Here is an 8,051-nt window from a genome sequence, read left to right on the forward strand (position 1 = left end):
TTCCTTCCTTCCTTCCTTCCTTCCTTCCTTCCTTCCTTCCTTCCTTCTTTCCTTCCATCCTTCCTTCCTTCCTTCCTTCCTTCCTTCCTTCCTTCCTTCCTTCCTTCCTTCCTTATTTCTGGACAGTTGGCTGATTTTCCTATAAATAGAGGGTGGCTTGCACTTCATAGCATTCTGTGTTCTGACCTCAGACTTGCATTCATCTATTATTTTATCCACATTTTAATTTTCACTAATTCCTTAGTTTTTCCAAAAAACAATTACCATATTATGGTTTATTCTATGAGCTTTGTTCAACATTCTGTGAAGTGAAATGGGATATAAGTAATGTACAGTTACTTCCTGTGCTTTGCTAATATTATTCCTTTAACCTAAAATATCTTCCCTCCCCTTCCCCACTTACCCCAGCAGACGACTTCCTCCAGTCAGCTTAACTGCCAACTCATCTTTAGGGTTCTTGGCTTTTCCTTATCTTACCACCTTCCCCAGACTTCTTCATTTGTTTCTAAGCCCTCAGGGAGATTGTAAACTCCTCAAGGAAGTAGCTATTTCAATTCTTTCTGGATTCAAACAGCCTGAAGTATCCCATCAAGCACCAGATTCTTCAGGCAGATGGAGGCTCAATAATATTTGTGGACTGACTGATGATGAATGGCCATTGCTAGACGATTCCCAGTAAGGAAGTCCATGAGCATCATCTATCTTTTTCCAGCCCTGGTAAACTCTAAATTCAGCTGAAAACATAATTAGTAAAAGATCACATGCCCCCACTATCCATGGCCCAAGAATTCTCCTGGGGGTGACACCTGAGTTTTCTCACTCCTATCCATGCACCGCTTGCTGTCAGGGTTGTACAAATGGAAGTCAGGCTCAAAAGTTACACAATAGAAGTGATTTTTAATATTCCATTTTAGTTTAATTTCAGAAGGTCCAGAACCTCATTTATTTCTGATTATTTTTAATATTTTGGCTCAGAGATTAATATGTTTTTATCCCCCCTTTCTCTTCTTCTTATTGCTTTCTGTAACCAGCCTGCGCTGGTTAAAACTCTAATTAGAGAATAAAAGCATGGGTAAATTATTTTTAATATGACTAAGACCAGACTATCTTCATAATAAAATTACTTTTGTTAATGAATTTAAAATAATCTCAATAATGATTTTTCTACTGAAACTGATAACACCGCTGGAATTATAATGATTTCATATTTTTTCTCATACAAAGGAGAAAATTAATTTTTGATAACGATTTACACTCCTCCAAGATTTAGCACAGATCTACAAATAATTTTTAATAACCAGGTTGTCCACTGAACACAATCTTATAGCAGAAAGTATCTGTGCCATGGTTGGGATGTGGGATGAATATCTATAGTGTAAGAAAGCCATTCTAAATGCTTATGAAATAAAAAATATTTGAGTTTGACCAAAAAAAAAAAAAAAAGAAAAGAAAAAGATGAATCTATCATAAATCATCCTACAGATCCACAAAGAATCAGAGTGGAAAAGACAGTAATTAAATGAAGATGCTAGGATTTCTTTTTTTTTCTTTTCCTTTTTTTTACCTTTTATTCTTTGGCCTAATTTTCATTAATATATTTGAACTGTTTTTTACACTATTCCTTGCACTGTGATTTTCAGACCTTATTTGGAGTTATAGGACTATGAAGGGAGAACTTTAAAGTCAACAGGAAGTAAAGTATTACTAAAAGGCCTACACATTTTTGGCCAATTTTCAAGATTCTGTTTTTCTTTTAGTAATACATGCCTTCATTCATTCCAGTTTTCACACACACATGCACACACACAGAGAAAAACCATTATATATAAGGTGGTATGTTGGTTTTGTAAAAATCAAAGATACTCATATAAAGCTTTTAATCTTCATGTCATATTATTATTACAGTAAGGGAAATAAAGGTTGTTGATAAATAATTTTAATAAAGACTTCTTAAAAGAGAGGATATAAGTGAGATTTTTTCATGGCTTCAGAGAAGAAAAATATTTACTAGGGACAGAGGGGAAAGAAGGAAGGAATTGGAATGAAGAAACAAGGTAGACTTCAAGGAAGAGGTGGCATTTATTCTAGGGATAAGCATTTAGATGTCCAGAAACAGAGGTGATGGGAAGATAAGGGAAAATACTCCCAGCTTCTGGAAGTGTCTGCAAGCAAGAAGAGATATTTAATGGATGAAAGCTGTTACTTTATTTATTTATTATTCATATGTCAACTCATTCTCTAAAATACTAGAGGCAATTTGAATAAATACATATGAAATTAATAAAACAAAAATTATAAGGTTCATTCATTAAAAAAAAAAAAGTTTATTGAACACCTCACATGAGCCAGGCTAGTAGAAAAAAAAAAAAAATCTCTGCTTTCATGTTTACAATTTAGTATGGAAGACTCACAATAGACAGAAAAATAAATACATAAACAAATCTGTAATACTATGAAAAAATATAAAGCAGGAAAAAGAAAAAGGGGATAAGCCATGGAGGGGATCAGAACAAGCCACCCTAAAATATGCCACTTTTGCATATGGATTATTTTGAGCTGAAGTCAATGAGGATCAAAAGATGAAGAAAGAAGCCTTCATGGAGCTTCCTTTATTGGACTGAAAGCAGAAATTTCTGAGAAGTGAAGACTGCCATAAACTCCCTCTCCTGGGAAAGTTTGGGTTTTTTTGTTTTGTTTTGTTTTGTTTTTTAAGATATTTATTTATTTATTTATGAAAGAGAGAGAGCTGGGGAGGAGCAGAGGGACAAGCTGACTCCCTGCTGAGCGAGGAGCCTGATACGGGGCTCGATCCCAGGGACCTGAGCTGAAGTCAGATGCTTAACTGACTGAGCCACCTAGGCACCCCAATTCCCTCTCCTGGAGAAGTTTTATGGCTGAGAAGAAAATAAAACTTTGGCACCAAGATGGACCTGCACAAACAAACCTTCCTAAAATGGCCCCTAGCTTCTATTAATTTGCCCCATATATGTACCTTCCCATAGTTTGTCACACTTGGAAGCCTAAAATCCTGTTCCTTTGTCTTTTCACATCTCCACAATCTACTGCTCTTTGTTAGACATGGTATATAAACTCTCAGGCCCAGCTGCTTCTTTGGGTCTTCATTTATTTTCTAGGAAGACCCCCTTCTCAAAAAATTAACATCAAATAAAGTTTGCACACCTTTCTCCTATTAATCAGTCTTTTCTCAGTCTAATTTGCATGGCTTCAGCTGGAGAACTGAGGGAAGCAGAGGTAAAGTTTTTTTTTCCCCTCCCCTACATGAGAGTAGAGAAAGACATGCCATTTTAGATATAAATTGGCCAAAGACATCCTTCTACAGAGGCCATTTTTGAGCAGAGACTTGAAGAAAACAAGGAAATGAACCTTGAATATGTCATGGAGTCACCATGGTTGGGCTTCTCTTACATGGTGCCTCGGGGCTCACAGACTGTTCCCAGAAGCCCAGGGAGAAGCTGCAAAGCTTCTTAAGAATTAGCTTCAGAAGAGGCAAAATTTTGCTTCCACTTCATTGTGGTGCACATGGAAGTTCTCAAGGCCAGCCTAGATTCAAGTAGAAGAGAATGAGTGCCCACTTCTCAATGGCAGAAGTAGCAAGAATTTGTAGCCACCCTTAATCCTCCAGCTTTGTGCAAATATTTCAAATTAGGTTGATGTATCTTTCCCTAAAGAAAGGGTCTACATCAAGGGTCAGTGGACCAAACAGTGGACCTACCCACCCCACTGACGATTTTTGTAAATAGAGTGATGTTAGAACACAGAAATATCCATTCATTTACTTACTATCTGCCTATGGCTGCTTCTCTGCCTTAAGGGCAAACTTAAATAGTTGCAACTGACTTGAGAGCCGGCAAAAATTAAACTGTTTACTATCTGACACTTTACAGAGAAAGTTTGCGGACCCCTGGTCTGCAAGAAAGCAATCATGACATTTCTCAATCACTCCACATAGATCTCCAGCAATTTTATTTTCAATCTTGGCTACAGGTTCCTAGAAATAATTAACTTTGCTTTGAGTAAACTGAAGTTCAAGAAGATTTTGAAAATGTAAACTGATATCCAAGCAGAAAGCAGGTGCCTCAATAAGAAAGATAAATATGTAGAAGTGAATCACACCAAACCTGAAGCTAATAGAAGCAGAACTGAGAGAAACAGGTCCTCTTCACACGACGCAGAGAACTGGGCAGCTAACCTACCGCAACCTCCTCAAGGTTTTTTGTTTGTTGCTTAAAATTAAGGAGAGGAAAAATATCTCAAATCCTAAATAAAATGCATTTTCTCCCTCTAGAGACTGGATATTAAACCATCAGAAAGGCTCGGACTTTTACACTTGTAACAACATTTCAAGAGAGGAAACTTAGGCCCATTTCAAGATGTTTGCCAGCTCTAAAACAATGTAACCATTGGTTAAAACAAAACTTTAATCACTGGACGTGTTTGGCATCATGCCTCTTTGGCATGCCTCCCTGAGACCTGACAAATCACCCTCACCCAGAGTCAAGAGTATAGCACGTATTAAACCAGTCCTGACAAGTGGATTCGTCGTCTACTACACTAGGGTAGGACTCAGGGTTTAATCAGCCAAATAGGCATCCCCAAGACTATCTCAAAAGAAAGTGAAGAGTATGGGCGCCTGGGTAGCTCAGTCGTTAAGTGTCTGCCTTCGGCTCAGGTCATGATCCCAGGGTCCTGGGATCAAGCCCCATATCGAGCCCCATATCGGGCTCCTTGCTCCACGGGAAGCCTGCTTCTCCCTCTCCCACTACCCCCTGCTTGTGTTCCTTCTCTCACTGTGTCTCTCTCTGTCAAATAAATAAATAAAATCTTTAAAAAAAAAAAAAAAAGAAAAAAGAAAGTGAAGAGTACAACCTTAACTGCTATAGCGTGGATTTTACAATGGGCATATTAGGACTGAATAGTGTACAATGTCAAAAGAAAGAGATAATATTCTTATGGAACAAGTATGCCATTTCTCCAGATAAAATCATTATTGATTTTGGAAGGCTTCTTACATATACCTTCTCACAACGTCAGATTAAGTGTGTGTATGGGGCGGGGTGGGGGGGGGGATGTTAAGAATGTTGCAACACATTGGATGAATATCAAAGTGACCATCACAGAGTATCTGGTCTCACCTGTTGTGATGAGCTTCCCTCCACTGTCTATGCTGGCCAGCTACTATAAAGAAATCAAGAACTAAATCCAAAAACAACAACAAAAATCTAATAGAAGTTGTTATTGAAAGTATGCAATAGATAAAAATAAAGATTATATAATAGGTGAAGACATAAGTTTAAAAGCAATCAACATTAGGGGCGCCTGGGTGGCTCAGTTATTAAGTGTTTGCCTTCCGCTCGGGTCATTATCCCAGGGTCCTGGGATGGAGCCCTGAGTCGGGCTCCCTGCTCCGCAGGAAGCCTGCTTCTCCCTCTCCCACTCCCTCTGCTTGTGTTCCCTCTCTTGCTGTGTCTTTCTCTGTCAAATAAATAAAATCTTTTAAAAAAAATTAAATAAAAAATAAAAGCAATCAACTGTAACAAAAAAAACACATACTAACACCTTTAAAACAATAAATATTTTTTTTTTAAAGATTTTATTTATTTGACAGAGAGAGAAACAGCGAGAGCAGGAACACAAGCAGGGGGAGTGGGAGAGGGAGAAGCAGGCTTCCTGCCGAGCAGGGAGCCCGATGTGGGACTCGATCCCAGGACCCTGGGATCATGGCCTGAGCTGAAGGCAGACAGACGCTTAACGACTGAGCCACCTAGGCGCCCAACAATAAATACTTTTAAAATGTAAAATAAATATAAATAAAGTGAGAAAGCCTCTAGAAACAATAAATATTTTTAAATGTAAAGCATGAATATAAAAAATGATCTTAATAAAAATTAAGTATGTTTTAACATCAATAATAAAATTCAAAGTAATGACAACATAAATTCATAAAAATAAACCTAGATTTCAGTTAGAAATTAGGAATAAAAGATGTTTTGGATTATAAATAATAAAATGAGCTATTAATACAAGTGATAAAAGGTAAAACTGGCGAAGTGAAAAACAAAGGACCTAACAGAAGTTAACAGGATAAAGTATTAGGGGAAAAATAAGAAGAGAGCATAAACACAATTTTCAGAAAATACAGGGAAAGATGGTGCATACAAGTAACTTGAAAAGTTAGCAAAGTCCTGAAATGGGCTAAGAATAGCAGATAAAGAACAATTAAAATGGCATGCATCGATTTGTTAACGGTACTCACATTCAGGACTATAAAATAAAATTCTTTATTAAAAATAACAATAAACACCCTTAAAGCAATACCCACCTGGAAACACCCAGGTGGTGGGACTCCTATTAAAATGGAAATATCAGCTTGCCCTGTGGAGAACTTTGCAGAGCCTGAGAGGCTGGGAGGAAGACCAGAATGAGAAGGCCTTCCCTCCTACCTGTCAGGTATGCCCAAGCCCCAGCTCAGCCCCCAAATGATCTGTGTGATGAGCAGCTTGGCTTGCTAGCCACAGTAATGCATGAAGGTAAACAGTGGGAAATCAGGGCAGAAATACAGGATGAGTCATACAAGGCTTTAAATGCCACACTGTTTCACAGTGTTTTCCAAACATGAGCATTCAGTAAACTAACAGGTTTATCCTGGAGATTTTGATTCAGTAAATCTGGATGGGGAGGGGAGGAGACGAAAGGAGAAGGCAGAGGAGGGGCAGTGGGGAGGGTAGGTGCTCTGTGATTTTCACTTATGACCTTCTCAAACAGGTTCCAACCCTTTTAAAAAGTCTTCTCCACTCCAAGTAATTTTGATATTTTTCCAAGTTTAAGAAATAATGATTTATGATCTTGAGACAACTGAGACTTTTCAATATCCAGGTATCAAATTCCAAAACACAGGTGAGGAGAAAAATGCTTTGAATGGTAGCAGGTCAGAGTTACACAAACCCAGTAAAAGGCACAGCCAAGTAAGAATGACGCTGGGAACCTGTCGCTTTCATATGAAACTCAACTGTTTTTAATGTTCTTTGCTACTGCCAAGAACCACCAAATTAAGAGGAAGCCATGAATAAACGTGTCAGTGGTGGCTTTTAAGTATCAGAACATTGCCAAAATAAACAGCAAGGGTCCTTTGATATTCATATTTCTCAGGGATCAAGTGTATCCACTCCAAGCCATATCTACCTCCTTCGAGACACTGAAAGGATAAAAATTAAGATGATTCAAGCCTTTTCTTCTCAACTTCAGAAGAGCACAGTGCTATATATATATATCACTGGCACACCTTGAAAATGATTATGTTTGAACAGCACACTGGATAAACTGTAGGGGATTTGGGAGCCTCTGCATGGCTATGGTGAAAAAAATTCATTACGTTTTCTTTATATCAAAATAATTTGAAAATAAAAATAAAATACAGAGTTTCAAGTGTAGTATTTGTGGCGGGCAGGGAACGCACCATTCCAAACCCTCCTCATGGCAAGGCTTGCTCAGGGACTGACCCACCTTGCACAAGGACACATCTGTCTTGGGGCAGCTCATATCTAATGAGCAATCAAGGCAGGAGTATAAGGACCCAGCCGTATTGGCCCAACAGGGAACAAGTCTGAGGGGGCTTGAAGGAAGTTTCCAGAGCTGCCTGGAGATAGGGGTGAGGTGGGGAGGGGGTTGGCCCAGACTTTGAACCCCTCACAATCCAGTGTCCTCTGCCAAATCCCGCTCCTGCCCCTTTCTCTTCAGAGGTGGGGATCCCTAATAAACACCCTGCCCTACAAACTCCATTTCAGCTTCTGTTCCTGAGGAACTGTCAAATGACAAAGACAAAGAATAATACAATTTAATAACAAGGTTGATGTCCTTCATTCAAGGGAAAACAATCCACAGACTGGGGGAGTACATGCCTCACAAGCAGTGAAACACTCTTCCCAAGGGATTTGGGGCAAGAGCAAGTTTTATAGCACTTTCTTTCAGATAAACACCCAGAAGTGAAAGTGTTGGATCATACGGTAGTGCTATTTAAAATTTTTTAAGGAACC

The sequence above is a fragment of the Mirounga leonina genome, unplaced genomic scaffold (genome assembly GCF_011800145.1).
Source record: "Mirounga leonina isolate KUSES-001 unplaced genomic scaffold, KU_Mleo_1.0 Mir_363, whole genome shotgun sequence".
In the NCBI taxonomy this organism is placed as follows: Eukaryota; Metazoa; Chordata; class Mammalia; order Carnivora; family Phocidae; genus Mirounga; species Mirounga leonina.